The 16,649-nt window shown below is 46.7% G+C and overlaps 1 protein-coding gene across 1 annotated transcript in view; it reads left to right on the forward strand.

The window, feature by feature from the left end:
• The window catches only part of CCDC92 (coiled-coil domain containing 92), an 85,169-nt gene that overhangs the window by 24,080 nt on the left and 44,440 nt on the right, over nt 1-16,649 (forward strand). Inside the window, exon 3 of the mRNA XM_040576865.1 lies at nt 2,142-2,205. The gene's annotated coding sequence lies outside the window, so the exon portion shown is untranslated. The remainder of the gene's footprint in view (nt 1-2,141; nt 2,206-16,649) is intronic.

A 16,649-nucleotide genomic window follows, 5' to 3' on the forward strand; every position in this document is an offset into this window, starting at 1 on the left:
GGTGGGTTTCGGTTTGGGGTTTGTTTATTGTTTTGGGGGGGGGGGGGGAGCTGGGGTGCTGGGGGTTGGCTGTTCCATCAAGTGAAACAGTTCTGGGAGAAGTGTTATGTTTCTAGCTGCACCAGAAATTGTTTCCTGCTGCTGTACCATAATATACCTTAACAGCATCGTTCTCTCCAAAGTAGCTTTGTGCTGCTGGTCTCTAAAATTACAAGAAAGCCCACTTTGCAGCCACCACTAATAGGGTACAGAAATCCCTCAGCATTTCAGTCCAGGGCATGCCTGGGAAGTGTAAGCAGGATGCAGCATTCCTTGTGCATGGCTTGTTCCTAGGTTGGACTCGGGGGAAGCATCCATCATACCCATCATTACTGCCAGCCTTCCACTTCAGTCCCTCTTGTGTCCCCCTCTCCTCTGCTGTCTGCATTCATAGTCCCAAAATGCAGCCAGGGTCAGAATCGTTCCAGAATTACAATGTGTTCTTGTGTTGTTTTGGATGGGAGGTGGTAGAACGGTGCCACATTTTCCCCAGATATTGAGACCCCACCACCACGCCCCAGCAGCAGTACTGTATTTAGGAACACTCTCTCCACAAGGGCTAATCTGCTCTCTTCATCCACCCTCTGACTTGATCCTATATCCAGGCTTTTAAGAAGAAGAAAAAAGATACGAGACTGAAAGCTGCTATTTTTAAACCCTGCCTTTGGCTCTCTTTGCAGCACTCTGCTTTCCTCCCTGTGATTCAAACAGTGTTCTTTTGAGAACTAGGCACCAGGGCCCTGCGGTTTCCTGGTACTTGGAACATAAAATCTCCTAATTCTTCTCTCGCAGCAAGCTTCAGAGGCTGGGGAGTGATTGATATTTTCTATCGCTTCATTAATAGTCACGGCACAGTAGTTTTCTAATCTGTTTTTGCACCACTTTTTATTTTGAATAATTTGTCTTTCAAAATTTCTCAGCCCTCTGCGTCACACAAAACCAATGCTGTTTGCTCCCCTCCTGCCTTTTAACCTCTGGGCTGGGGCCTTCAGGAGCTGGTTAGGTAGAGCTGTCTGAGGGAAGCCAGGGGACCTGCTTCATGGAGCTTCCTCATATTTCTTCAAACCAGCTTGGCAAATACACTCTGGGTATGTCCTGGACTGGTCTATTGCTGGGGTAAATTGGGAGTAAGGGAAAGTCTCCCCTTACTGCTTTGCTGATGGATACTCCATAGATCCTGGTAAGCGTTGCAATGCTGCCTGCAAGCGTAGAAGGTAAAAGATATGCCATGCCCTAGAGAACCTGCAGTCTCTGCAGGCAAAGGGGAAGAGATGTGAAGGCAGAAGTTGTTGAGTCTCAGACATTGCTACAGCCACCATCAATCGCTGTCTGCAGTCTTCTGTGACTGAAACAACCTGCCTCTCCCATGGAGGGCACCAGGACTGATCTACTGAGTAACCGGTGTGAAGCATCTGCAAGGCCTCTGCTGGTTCTCCATGCCTCTTGTACGCCTCCTCCATCAGTAAACTCATGGTTTCCTGGACTAGAAAACCTGGATGCCAGGTCTGTTTCTGGTGGTAAATGGGATGCTCAGGGCACGGGAACAAAGCAGATCCCTGACAGAGAAACAGGCCAGGGAAAACCTGGGATGTCTCCTGCTGGCCATGCCCTTCACTGCTGCATCTCCAGGAATGAAACTGTCCAGGATAAAGGCAGGAAGCTGCGTGGGACCCATTTGCCAAGAGGTTTGGACATCATCACATGTGATAGGGGAAAAGCAGGACAAGAGCTAGCTGCTGTGAGGTTGTGAGCCAGCTCCTCACTACCACACTCTTTGAGCTGCATCTCCTCATTGCCTTTTAAACGCCTGGAACCTTTACCTGTAAATAAGCTCGCTTCCCTGCTTAAACAACTCACTGTGCTGCTGAGACTCTCTGGCATGTCTGCAGTAATCCTGAACTCCTTGTAAATTGTTTTTCATTCAACCCAACTTGCAAAAACGCAGACAAGCGGTAGTCTAAACACCCAAAGAGTCTGTATTTGCTTTGTGCCTTATGTGATCCAGCATACTCTGCTCCACTGTGATTTAAAACAATGTGTCTTTGTGCTTATCTTCTGGGCTTGGCAAGGCAGTTTTTACCTCTTAGTTTTTGTCTCAACAGGAAAAATTGCTGTCTAACTGAACCTTTGTGGACTTCCGACTGAAACCACCCAGTACAACATATGGTAAGTCATTCAACTCTTTTTAAGCTCAGAGCCCCAACTACAGCTATTTATGGGTGGAAATTGGAATGTCAGTAGTTTCTTTTTGGTTACAAGGGTAATGAATTCTGGCTTATGTTATTATGACAACTCAGTTTGGGTTTCTCCAACCTTTCCTTACATTACAATGCCTTTGACTTTACATTTGTTGCTCCTGCTGCCTGCCACAACAGCTTAGCGCTGTGGAATGTCAGCAAGGGAAGAATTTCAGCCACACTCCCTTTGCTCCAAAAACACAGCCCCTTAATTACTTATGCTAAAGAACAAGGCTTGTTCCCTAATGTTACATGTGGCAACAGCTTGTGAGGAGGTAGCTTTGGGTGATCCTATATGTTACGGGCCTGATGGATCCATTCTTACATCATCCTCTGAAGAAAAAAGGGATGAGATGGTAGATAAAGGAGTCTGACTTATTTGAAACGACTTGAAGTTCTGTTGACTCAAGCCATCTACAGTTGACTGATGCCTGCAGGAGAGAATAGTTGGAATTTATTACAACCTCAACACATGTGAGAGAGGCAGCGTAGAGTGGTGGAAAGAAGCTGTGCTGGCAATCTCCAGGATAGAGTGGAGAGGAAGACTGGTATTGCTACGCCAGCATATTTGTATCGCTGCACTTACGCAGCTTTCAGACCCAGCCTGTGGTATTCCTGTGTGATAGGCTGTTATACCACCACTTAGGGCACTTGTGTGCCCAAATTTCAGCACAGGTTTAAGTAGCAAAACTTTTTGTAGTTTTTTTGGGTCATATGAATTTGCTCCATGTATCTTCCTATGGAATCCTGAAAGTGGTTGCCACACAGTACGGAGGTTACATGGAAGCTGTGTAGACACTGAGAGATGAAACGGTTTCTGTGCTTGGGAGACTGACCTACCTTCTTTTCCAATTAGCTGCTTTCGGGCCGCATTTAGGAGGAGGCTTCTAGTTTTGCACTTCCATTGACAAAGGAGGTCCTCAGCCTGTTGGACTGTTCGTGCAGCACCTCCTGCTAGCACTGAATGCACCGTGCATGTTATGCAAATGTTTGTTATTACTTCCAGATACAAGCTCTTCTTGTGTTTCCTTTGTGGTTAATGCAGCCCATCTGTAGTTTAAAAAAAAGTAATGTTCAACTCTTCCTCTTGGTATTTTGTGTAGTGCTGCACTCAGGTGACCACTGTAAATGTGTTGCTCTCACTCTCCACCTGCTTTTTCCCAGGTCTAGATCTTTGGGGTTTCTTAGTTGTTCCAAGGTGCGCCTGCTCTGTCAAGGGTTTTGTGTTGGGGGGTGGGAAGAAGGAATGAATATAGGAGGCTTGAGGCCAGTGAGCAGTATGGGTGCTCAACCCCATCTTACAAGCAGCAGGGTGGCTTGGAGCTCCCTGGACTTCAACGGCCACCTGCTGCAAGGAGACACAAGGAATTCTGGGCCAAGTGAAGTGAGGAACGCTCACTTCCAAGGAGTCCTGTTGTGTTACACTGCACTAAAATGCATCCATGTGTCCATCCAACAGCCATCTCTCCAAATTCCTCCTCGCTGCAGCCAAGTACATATTTAGAGGGAGGTGTTCAAACACAGCTATTCTGCCTGATAGTTTTCCCTGTTTTGACACAACCCCTTGCAAGAATAACTCTAAGAAATGGATTGTTCTTTGCCCCAGGCTTCCTTATACAGTGAGGAGCTGTAAGGATTAATGTCAGCAGGGTTTGACTGAGGGTGGAGTGGATTAATTCCTTGTTATGTGGCATTTATTGTTGGCATAACAACAGAGTTATGTGGGGTCACTGTTGCAAGAAACACGTGGTACCGCTGGTTCAGTCAGTTGCTGCTGTTCTTCTAATGGTCATGAATGACTCTTGGGCTTATAATTGGCAAGGGCTGAGAACAGGGAACAGAACAGGGAAACCTGAATGGAGAAAGTGGAAACACTGAACAGTATCTGCAGCAAGGACATGTCTCCCATAACAAACCAAGAGAGAACAAGCATGGGGCCTGCTTCGGCTGAAATCAATGCCAGTGTTTCTTGCAGGCGTTGCTTTGGCCCTGTATGCTGATACAAGCCATATTCTGGTACCATTCATAGCAAAGAATGGCTATTTTGAAGATCCCTCGTTTTTCTGCATTTCAAAACACAGCTAAGATATTTTAGAGAAGCTGTTCCCTTGTGCTTGAGTAAGAGAATTAAAAAAAAAAAAAAAAGAAAGAAAATTCTCCCTCCCTATCTTTTTTTTTAAGGGTCATACCGTGCCAGGACAGCATTTAGCCTTATATGTTGAACCCACTACCATCAAACATGAGCTGTCTCTTAAAAGTAGTGTGTGGAATTATCAGAGACAAAACAAGACTCGGACGTTGGCAAGGAAGAGCTCTCCATGCCTGACTGAGCTAACATTTCCTAATTGCAACCAGAGAGCTTACTCTGTATAAAAGTTTAAAGACTTCACCTTTTTTCCCCAAATAATAGTTTGCCCCTATGATAAACTGTTTCCCTCATTGTTTGTTCTTCAGGGTAATTAAGTTACCAAATAGCAGCATTCAAAATTTATTTTCACTTTTTTTTGATGCTACTATTTCAGTTCTGTAGCCATCCAGCACTTGGGTTAACCCAGCAGAGGTGGTCAGGACTCTGCAGTGCTGAGAGTTAGGCCAGGAAAGGGAGGTTACCCCAGCAGAGATTTGCCTTTAACCTGTGGCCTTCATCTCTTCTGTTGGGTTTTGACTCCCACACCCAAGGAAATGTGCACTGGAGCCCAGACTGGTTTGCACTTGGGACAAAACCTTCCCTCTAACTTTCACATTCCTGCATTTCTGAGTTCTGCCTAGTAGCAGAATTAGAATGAGCAAAATACCACAGGAAAGATGATGCTGAAAGAAGTATTTATTAACTGTCTTACCAGATGCAGAGTGGTAGAAAGCATATCCACTCCAGATATATTTAGCCAAATTTAACTGAAGGTCACGAGTCTGCAGAGCTTCAGCAGAGCTTCTCTGACTACGTGCTCAGGAGACATGCTCTTGCTTAAGCATATCCTATCTCTAATGTAGGAGTTATCCTAGTGAAACCAGTATTTTTCCCTTCCAATTGCCCTAAGTGAAATTCAAGAAGGGCGTTAAGCAGCTAAGGCCTTACGTTTTCAAAGAGGGCTAATAGTTTTAAAAGCTTGTTTTGGGAGAACCTTGAAAGACCAAGTACCTTCTACCTGCTGGTTCTGGCAAGTCATGGTCACTTTGGGACATGCAGTGGTGAGGTCTTTGGTCCAAAGCCAGGCTCTCCTCAAAGTCTTTGGCAACTTGCCCAACAGGGATGGACATGTATCAGGTCTTGATTTCAAAAGGTAGCATGAACAACATGCCCAGTAAGAGTATGTCAAGTCCCACTGACGAGTGTGTGTGCTTAACAATGTGCTTTCAAAGGATCTTGGGTAAGAACCAAAAGGAGAGCTTTGAAAATTCATTCATAAAGAATAATTGTACTTAACTTATGTTGTCAGCTCTCACCATATCATCTTAAAGAATAATAAATAAGCAGTTGAAATTCTTAGAGTAACCTTCCACTCTTCAGTACCAGGAGGTGAGGGGACATGTGCCTTCACAGGCATTGGGTATGCCTTGGTGGTGGGAGTGCTTTGTTTTGAAACTTGACGGTAGCAGTGGGGGGATGAAGTTAAAACACAATCATTCCGAGTCAAATGGTAAGGCCTAGAAAAAACAGATGTGGGGTGTGTGCCATGAGCCAAGATCAACTCCACAAAACTTAAAAGATTAGTTCTACAAAAACTGGAGGGGGGAAAAAATGAGCCAGTCAGTGTTGTGATGGATGGGAGAAAGGAAATAGCTCAGAACAGTCAAACAACAACAGAATCTGCAGCACAAGAATGTTAGCTTTCTGGTGCTGCTGTTTTGTCATGAGTAGGAAATTCTTTCAAAGATATCTGAAAAGTATTTAAATACCATCTTCCTCTGACATAAAATGGGGGGCAGAGGCTTTTATTTTGTTCGGTTTCTCTGAACTGCTTCTGCACTCATCTCCAGAGCAAAGTAGGCCTCCTTGGTTTGAATACTGAACATATGGGGCGAAGCCTTGCCCCTCTTTCTCTGAGACTGTGCTGTTGTAGCAACTTCTCAATATTTCTGTCAAGAAAACACAAATAAAATGTTTCACTTGGGTCAGTTTAGGCAAAGTGCAACCCCTTGGGACCATTGAACGAATTCCAAATATTGCAGGCCAATTCAACATTAGATTGCATTTACCTGCTCTTGTTTCTGGCCTCCCTTCTTCATCCGAGCTGTCTCTTAGGGTGCCGCTGGGGCTGCCTTGTGGGTGCTGCTCTGCATCGTGTGTCACTGCACTGGGGGCGTCTCATCAGAAATCAGGGCCAGTCAAGGAGCTAAGAGCTTTTCCCATAACAGTTATTCTCAGAACCCCAGATTCTCCATTTAAGCCTCCGCTGTCTCTGAGAGAACAAATTCAGCTAGGCCAGCACAACTGTAATAAAATTCCTTCCTCGCTGACAGATGACGTGGTGGGATCAGTGTGAGGCATCTTCTCATTTTCAGTACACCCCAGGCCCAGTTTTCTCAGGTTTTGTGAGTGCTTTAGCTGTGCCCTGCTGGAGGGGAAGACCTGTTTCTGTCCCCGGTGGCTCATATGGTTCTCTCCACACACCCATTGGGTACAAGGAGGTCTGGTTGACAACATGCTGTGTGCCAGTCATTTCCTGCATGCTGTGTTTTGAAGGCTTTGATTTTGGCTGTGGATCAGCAGTGTCCCCATGCCACAGGAGTCTTTCAGTACAGAAAAGGTCAGTAGCTCAATCCTTTGCTCTGGCTTCTGTTTCAAGTTTCCTCTTGTGGGTGCTCTGGGGCACTGCACCAGCTTAACGCCCTAGCCAGCCAAGCCACCCATACCCAAACAAGTACTGATTCTCCTGGCACTTTCTTGTTAGCACCAGCGTGACTCTGGCCATGCCTCCCACAGCAAATTATCCCTTACCATACATCTCCCTCCCCAGATTAGCCAGGTCTGTTGCTTTCAAAACCCCATGCTACAACACACTCTCCTTCCAGATCTCTTTCAACTGCTGCTGAACAGCATCCAGAAACATCGCACAATCCCTCGCAGAAGAACGTGTGAGTTCTCTCTAAAAGTGACCTATGGCAACTTCAGCTTCTGCATTAAAAGTCCTTCAGTGTTTTGTATCCAGACCTTTGGTTGTCATTGTCGACACTGAAAGAAAGCCTCCACTGCCGTTCATAGGGAGAAGCCCCAGTCTGAGCACCACATTTTCCTGGAATCTACACAGGGCTTGCAAATATTATTCTGTTTATTTGTATAACACATCCACTGAAAGCTCAGAGCAGTTTTTCAAAGCTTCCCACAAGGTAAACCAAGCCAAAGGTTCCCTGGCCAACAATCATCAATAACATTGAGCCACTACCTAAACTCTGCTGTCCTTAGATGAATTGACAGCCCATTCCTTTCAAGGGAAGATAACATCCTTGCTCTGTAAATATGAGGTGCTTGTTGTCTGGTCTCCCCTACCCTTTTTGAAGGTTTTTCAGAGAAGCAAAGGAAGGTGGTGTTGTATTGTCCTGTTCCATCCATGTTTTTTTATTTAAATGTCAGGACAATGAAGTGACAACCAGAACTGAAGCAAATTCCTGGTCTGGGGAAACCCACCTCCAGGTGTGGATCTGATGTTTCCTCCTTGTGGACATTGGTGCCTTTCTGAGAAGGGCTTGGCTGCAGCAGGCTTGTTACCTTTGTGTAAGGACTCCCAAGAACCACTGTGGTCTGAGCTTGTTCTGATTTCTTCACAGGATGGAGATACTGCAAGAGCCTCACGTATCTGCCATCTGAGGAAGGAAAGGTCCTGCCTCCCTCCCTCTTCCCACTGGCACCAACTCTGAACCAGTGCTTCTAGGGTTGTTACAGGAGCAAGAACCATAGTGGCAGAACTTGTCTTTACAGCTCTGAGGAGGGCCTTTCACAGACACCATGGAGACAAATCACTTCTGAGCCCTTGCCATAAACACAGTCCTGGTTGCTGCATCTTCTTGTCCTAGCTGAGACGAGAGATCCCCGTGCCTCTCTGAGAAGATGAATCATTTAAGAAAATGGCTCCCAGGGCTCCAGGCTGGAAGTTCAGAATGAGTCTTGCTTGCTCTCTGTGAGCTTTTACCCCACAGGAAGCAGTAGCTAAGTGTTGCAATCTAGAAATCATTTGGACTTTGTTGTATGCTGTAAAACAAGCTGGGGAGACGCAGGCTTTTAATTGTTTGTCTCCAGATGTAAAACACTGCTCATGAGGTCCTAACCTCCAGTTTTAACGATGAAATTTCTTTTCCATGTGAGAAAAGCAGCAATTCCATCCTACAGAAAGCTCATTTGCCATGCTTGTGCTGTGGGCTTATTTTCCTCCGCAGTAGCACCCGGCATCTGGCTGAAAAGCATGGCAGATGAGGCTCAGCAGGCTCAGTAAAAGCCCTCTGTCCCAGACCAGAAAGCAAGACAAAAGAACTGCATCTCTAAAGGACGGCTCAGGCTCATATCTCCCTCTGAGGAGAACCATTACAAAAATATTTCCCAGATATTTGGCTGGGCATTTCACAAAACTATCCAGTTTCATGATGCTAATTTTCCCATTGTCTAGACAGTTGCAAATCCAGACAGCATTATCACTATGAACCTACTGCATGCACACACAAAAGCCCATTTTCCTGCCCATGGTATTTACAGGTATGTTGTTACCCAGGGGCTGCCTGGTGGTAAACTTCCAAATTGCCCAAAGTGCTTGTGTAAACCTCTTGGGGTTCTCAGTCGCGCAGCAGAGCTGGCATTTAATTTGAGTAGCACTGAGCTGTGAAGAAGCTCTGAAGGTTGAACGGGAGGACCTAGCTCCTCGCTGTCTACCTTCTCCTGCACCCAGAAGAAAAACAAACTGTGCTCAGGGTTGGAGAGTGCTGTGAGCCAAGCCTAGACATCCCTCCTTGGGTGAGAGTCTCCTGCCGTGGTGCTGTTCCAAGGACAAAAATGTTCTTTAGCAGTATGCATGTTGGAAATGTTCATGGAAAGATTCTAGGGCTGCAGGCATGTAGATGAGGTCTCGCTAGTCTCTGATGATGATAAAGTGGTTTGTGGGCATTTGTTCCCTCTGTCTGGCTTGAAATGTTAAGACCTGCATAGAAGAACAGCACATTCTTGTTTTGCACATGACGGGTGCCAGCCCACATTTTGAGGCAGGCTGTAGCACCTTCCCCAGACTTTGGCATAATCAGTACCTATATTTATAGCTCCTCTGTGATGCCAAGGGGTGAAAATATAGTAGGAGCAAGAGCTGTATTTACAAAGTAATAACTTCTGAATGAAGAGACTTAGCCAGCAGCATTTCCCCTCCTTTTTCTTCTTTGCCCTGCAGTGCTCTTCACTTTTTTTCCTAGGGCCTTTTTCCAGTGTCTTTCCTGGATGTGGGTGCCCCTGCCACTTGCTGGGCTGTACCAGCAGCCCAGGTTCTGTGCCCATTTCTCTGGGAGGCAGGGCAAAGAGTGACCCTGCTGGAACACAAAGAGCTTACTGCAGCTCCTTTCCAGCTTTTTTGGAGGGCCAAGGGAATGGAGAAGGAGCTTGTCCCTGTGATCATAAGATGTGAATCCTGCTGAGCAGCCAGCTCGTGATTGTGCATGGGATTACCAGAGTGAATTCCTGTGACTGAGGCAGCAATTTCACACTACTAATGAGAGTTCAGCACTTGTAGAGTCTGAACAGCAATGACTTGGGTCTTTCCCTGGTGAGGACCCTAGCCAAGCCGGGTGATCTGTGTCCAGGAGCCCGTGCTGGCTCCAGAAAGCAGACGAAAGGGAAGGAACTGAAATAACCACAATGTGATGGGTTCATCTCATGCCTCAGAGATATCTGTTACCAGAGCCTGGGAGCTGCAGGAAGAGAGAACCTAGTGGGACCTGAGCAGAGCTGAGCTAATGTCCCAGACAGCCCGTCCATGTGGGAGCGGAGGAGGAGGAAGAGGGCAGTTCTAGTTCAAAATCTGTGAGTCTTTGCCGTGAAAGTGCAGGGAAGGGTGGGCTGGAAAATCTCTCTTTTCCTCCAGGATAGCTGTGGTCTGTTTCCCAGCTGGACTCTTGCTCTGTGTCTGCTCTAATTCACGTCTTCCCTCCACCAGCTGGATTTGTTTTGCAAGCTCAAATCTGATCTTCTTAGTTTGTCCTGCGCATCTTGCTCAGTTTTCAGGACTCCATGTTTCCACCACTTTCCAGCAAAGTATCTGACTTATCCTACTTGCCCTCATGCAATTAAAAAGGGGGAGATACCGTGACTCTAAAAGCAGACCCTGCCAAGAAGTCTTCTAGCCCAAAGTATTTTGCAGAAGGCTTGCCACATCTGCAGCTGTACTGCTGCAGCTCATACTGTGAGCTTTGACTGAATGAGAAATGGAAGGTTCTGCCCTGTTCAAGTTTTATCCACCTGAAATGTACCCAGCTCTGGAGAGGAGGCCGTATCTCCCAGACCAATGTGTCACATGAAGGGAGTGGGTGTTTCTGAAGCTCTACACGCAAGCCAAAGCCAAAAACTTGGTTAATTTGACGTGCCCTTTTGGATTTTGTTTAAATGTTAACTCTGGGTCCACCCTCACAAGCTAACTAGCAGAGCCAGAAGGTCGTGGGATAGGAGACAAGACAGTATAGCCACTCGGAAATTGGTCCTTACATATAAGGTAAAGGAAATTGGTCCTTAAGTATGGAGCCCTTCTGCAAAAAGGATCCCTTCTTTGTACAAAGGATGTACAAATTTACAAAGGGTACTGAAACAGGCAAAGTGAATTCCTACTTTGAATCACGTGTATGATCAGGTATTCGGTCTTTCCAGACTACAACCATACATTGCAGATGTGCAGAAAGGTATCCAAGGTTGGTAACAATAAATTTACCTAACTTAGTCCTTAAACCTCTGTGATGCTGAGCAGAGATCCTAGGAGATGCATGTACTTAGTTATTCTGTGCTATCCTAATAGAAGCAATGAGAGCAGATAAGTGCTTAAACTTTCTTGAAACAGGTCTCTGCAGATGAGTCTCTGTTGGATTCTGCTCTGCAGTTGTGTTGCATGTTCGTTAATAAGCACTTGCTTGGGTTTGTGTACTCAGTAGCCCTACCTGCTGCTGCTCAGTGTCTGTGCTCAGGTGTGCCCATATGGCAGCACCTGATTCTGCTTTGGTCTGTGTGAAGTTATTCCCAAGTAGTAACTCGCTGTCTTTGGATTCCCCTACCCTAGACAAGGAATTCTTTGCCCACAGAGCTGATAAGAAAGAGCTATTGCACTTTAAGCCCATGCTCGAATCTATCTGAAACCACACTAACATCACGCTGTAGGCCAGAAACACAGTATCAGACCCTGCGCTTTGAGGGGGTTGTCCCACTGCAGGCACAGCCCTCCTGCATACCCCAGAGGAGCTGGGCCTTTGGGTTCAGCAGAGTGGGAAGGAGTTATTTGCACAAGACTGGCTGCATTGGAAGGATGTGAACCCAAAAAGTGTTTGACTAACAGGTGCCCAACAAAGGTCATCAGAAAGACAGGTCCAATGAAAGCGAAGTCAAGGCTTTTTTAGCAGGTGTGTAGAACCACGGTTGAAAGGCTTTGTAATAACCATTTCTATGACTATGAACATCCCCAGGGAGGACCCATCTTGGCAGCAGCCTGGTCTTCTTTTTCCCATCAATTGCAGCTTTGTCTCTTTTGAAGCCCCCTGCTGCAAATGAGCAAACACCTGGCTGAGAAAAGATGAATGGAAAACATTGCCTGAGCTAGGAAGGTAATGGCAAGCCCTGTGCCAGGAGGAATAATAAACAGGAGATTATTGATATAACTGTGCTAGTCTCCAATAGGTTTTCCACCAGGCATGTAGAAGCACCTACAAAGGAGGCATTGTCTGCACTGTCACTGCAAGGAAAATGGGAGAAATGAGTTGTGCCTTGCCTCGGGCTCACTGCAGTAAAGGTGGGTTTGTGTCTGATGAGCAACATTGATCGGTATCAGCAGAATGGGGAAGGACTGAGGGAGTTGTTGCAGGGCTGTGAATTCTGTGGATTAAAAGTTGGTGTACTGTAGACAGTGTCTGACAGGCTGTTGTTAATTAGCCAGACCCCTGCTCTAAATCCTAGGTTATGGGCTGGGAATTGAGCTCCAGCTTCAAGTCTGATGGCTTACGTGTATCTTGCCCAGAACATGAGTGCTGCCTGCCCATTTTGCATCTGCAACAAGGTGCAGATTTATTGGTGTGCAGGAATCCATGTCACGATGTTAGCACAGCCCACACATGTCGAGGTTTTAGGAGCATTGCACTGATTGAATGAATTTGTTTCTAACAGGAATGCAAAGTTAAGCCCATATTTGAGGTCTGTTGCAAATGTCCAGCTCTGCAAGTGATATAATGCAGAAGAGATTCGTGGAGTGCAGGTTGCTGTGCTCACACCCTGAGGTCTTTCTGTGATGTTGCTCTGCTAGGAAAGGCGGGGCAACTTCCATGGATATGAACAACCCATCTTTAGGGGCTTCACATAAACCTCTTCTGAGACCCCAGTTACAATCTCAGCCCAGTCAAAAGGAATGGGGAATGATGAATCTCACCAGCTCATACACACTAACATTTTGTGCATTTGCAGACGGGCATCTCTTCTCAAGCCTCTCGCCCTTTGCTTCCCTGGTTGCAGATAGCAAGTGCCCTGTCTGCATTTTGACTGTCTGGTTCTCGGAAACCTGCAGCAGACAGCAGACTGCTCTTCCAGCGTGCTGTAGAAAAGAGAAAGGTGGGTGGGAGGGAGGAGAAGAACTATTTCCTGCAGTGAAACTCAATCCTGTTCAACTTAAAAATAGCAGGAAAACAAAATCCTCTGGGACCAGCTATAAAAGGGCTTGATGGTTGCCTGCTCTCCACCCCACCTCCCAGAGCTCCCCTTTGGTAAGAGCCCTCTTGAACAGTAACGCAGATCTGTCGGCTGTGGTCCTGATGCTACGTGAAGGAGCAGTGCTCCATGCTGGGGGTCAGCTGTGGGGGGGGGTGTAATGTGCTGTGGTAGGTAGCAAGGTCCAGGATTAGCTGCTCTTTGTGTAGGGCTTCCATGGAACCAGGTTTTTCTGGGCCTTTCATTCCTGCTGGAAGTTTTATCCAGACCATTATAAAGGTGCCCAGGATTTCTGGACATTTTTGCAGGCCACGTCAAGCTAGAAGCCCCTCAAGGGAGATTGCACGAACAGCAGCCAGAGCCCCATCTGTGCTTGCAACCCCTCCTTTCTGCCTCACTGCCCAATTTCAGTGCTGGTTTTCAGTACCACAGACCCCAGCATCAGAGCCTGCCCCCTGCCAGATCGCTCTCTCCCCTCCAACCCCCGCTCTCTCCTTTGCTTCACTTTCCCACCCCTGCTCTCTGATCCCCTCTCTCTTCCACGTCCTCCCTCCTTCAACACCCCTCATGGACAGGATGGGGCTGAAGACAGCTGGAGAGACAAGTTTTCTTGAAGCTCCTATTTTTCTCTAGAGAGGGGAGAATGAAGCTTTAGGAGGCAGAAGAGGTAGCCAGAAACACTGTTTAAGTAATGAGCCAGCAACATTGGCAATGGCAGCCCCAGCAGTGCTGGGCCTGCAGCTCTCCTGCCCTGGGTCCGCTGTCGCACCCGATGTGGCCTGGCCCCACGACAGGCATTGATTAGGGCTGTGCCATCCTCTGTCTGTCTCCCACCCTCAGCCGAAACAATCATGAGTCACTTCAGCTCTTGGCTACAGTCGCTGCTGAAAGAGGGAACGGCTCCCAACAGGAGTGATTCACCATGCCTCCCCAGGCTGCTTTCATCTGCTTCCAGCCAGATCACCTCGGGGTGGGAGCACCAGAGCAGAGCAGCTCCAGCGCTTCCTCACGGCCTCGCTGCAGAGCCGCCGTCCCTCTTGCTGACCTCCTTCAGACCTCCCAGGTTCGGGCTGTTAATGATTCACTGCGTTTTTACAATTCCTCCCACCTGAGTCGGTACTAAATTGCTTCTGGTGCCAGACTAGGGACTGTGCTGTCGATACGGGTTCAGAGCTCGGCTGGAACAGGACTGCACATCTCTAAGTGAGCAGCCACCTTTGGTCCTCATGTGAGCTTGGGGATCGCTGCACTTCTGGAGCCAGATAAGCTGTTAAACCAACCCTTCTGGAGCCAATTAACGTTACGAGGTACTTTTCCAAAAGCAAGGGGGTTTTAGCATATGGGTTCAGGCCAGCTTCTGCTCTGGGTAACCACATTATGCCTCACTCTGCTTGAAATTAGCCTTGAGCTAACACATTGTACTTTGTGCATTCAACAGGCAGAGTCGGTTACCGCAGCTCAGCTGATGAGCAGTGGTAATTCATTACGCCTCTGTAACTCAATCACTGCAATCATCTTTCCAGTCTTAACAGGGCCAAATATATTCCCACTGTGATGTCACAAGAATACAAAATTCCCCTTTGAAAAATGTGTCTAGCGTTGCTCAGCCCTGATAAACCTTCAACTCTTTGTTGTCTGCCCAGGCCAGCAACCTGTCCTTCCGAAGGCTGGGTCCACCTGCGTAGCCAGAGCTGTACCTACTTAAGGAAAACAGGTGACTTAGATGAATGCAAACCTCCTTGTACAGGCATGTGATGAAACGCAATTAAATTATGGTTGCTCAACAAGTAACTGCCCTTCAGCTGGAGCAACATCACCATTGTGTGCATGCTCTTAACTTGCCCAGCTCTTAAACTTCACTTACGCAATGTGATGGCCTTAGTAAGAAACTGGTGCCTGCTGATCTAATCTAAACCAGCCAGAGCTCCTGAGCCCCTGCTTGGACAATCTCTGCTGGGCAATTCAAAGTGTTACTTGTACAGCAGCTTCTTTCCTCCCTTCTATCCAAAGGTCGGTTTAACTCCCCCCTTGCAGACTGTTTTAACTGTAATCTTCTGGCTTTGCCTTCACGTGGCCAGACAGCACTTATTTAACCCCTTTTACCAGCTCTTTCTCATCACAAGACAGCAGCCCTTCCTTTAGCAAATATATATCCACATCCCTAGCATCAACTTTGTGTGCTGGTTGAACTAACTAACCAGTGGCTTTCAAACTGGCTTTAATTAAACTGCTGCAATATTGCACATAAAATGATCTATATGGCTATGTTGCAAGAAGCCCTGCAGAATGCAGTCCATACCTCTAGTAGAGGAAGTGTGCATGCTTTATGGTAGACCATGCTTCAACTGCATGGAAAGCTTTATAGAGAAATGTGCTGGTTTTGTTGGATTGTTTTCCTTTTTCCTTTTCTTTTTAGCTGGCGTGGAAGAAAAAAGAGGATAGTTTCCAACAGGGAGGATAAAACAGTACAAATTAAATCCATTCTCTGGACAGTGTAACAATTGCAATTTCCTGCTATTCCTTGGAAGCTGTACAGCCCAAGAGGGAGATATTTCAAGACCGGTGTGTCAGGGATAGAAGCACATGCATCTGGTTATTTTTAATGGCAGCTCTGTCCCTAATTTTCAGTGCTGGCCTTGATGAAATGCCAGCTGTTTCATTAACCTTTGTCAGTATGGCAAAGAATAAAAGGTGGCTCTCAACATTTGCACCTCAAAGCTCCTTTTCCCAACAAGCTATTGAAGGTTCCTAGCTATACCAGGCAGTGTTTTGGGTAGAGAAGGGAAAAAAGGAGGAGAAAAAAAGAAAAAAAATACATCTGTGAAGGTTTGTGTAACAGAGCCTGTACAAGTCTCATATCTGCAGTCTTCATTACTGTCTGAAATGTATGTTAGAACCAAGTTTCAATCAAGGTAACCATTTTCCTCTACAAGCCAAGAAAAATACTGGGTTTATTTTCAGACCATTAAGAATAGTCTCTCTGAACAGCCCTGCTATCCTTGCTTCATACGGGCTGCTTGAAAAAAAGAAAAGAAAAAGCACAATTTCACAACCATGGCAGCTATGAGCTGCCGCATGGGTTAGACCCCAACAAACAAAATCTTCACTGTGCCTTGGAAGAGCTTTCTCAGGGACCCAGACTTAATTCACCGCCACAGCCAAAGCGTTAGTGCTCCAGCGGTAGAGCTGGGCAAAGGATAGGATTCTTGTTCCATGAGAAATGTGGTGGGTTGAGAGAGGGAAGGGGGAGAAAACACAAAATCGAATTTCTTCCAAGCTCTGGTTTGTCGTGGTGTCAGCACTAACAAAGCAGCACAATGCAGCTCCAGCCCCCTCCTCCCTTCGTCTCTTGCTCTGCAGCTATGACCAGTTCCTACCAACCACAGTCACTGTCACGGCTGCTACCTCTTCCCTCCTTTTGTTACGGGAACATAATCCATCACTGCAAGCCCTGCTCGTGAGACAGCAGTCTGAACAATGTGTTCAGGCTGGCTGGTGGCTGCTAACTAGTTATG

Source organism: Cygnus olor, chromosome 17, assembly GCF_009769625.2.
Source record: "Cygnus olor isolate bCygOlo1 chromosome 17, bCygOlo1.pri.v2, whole genome shotgun sequence".
NCBI classification, from domain to species: domain Eukaryota; kingdom Metazoa; phylum Chordata; class Aves; order Anseriformes; family Anatidae; genus Cygnus; species Cygnus olor.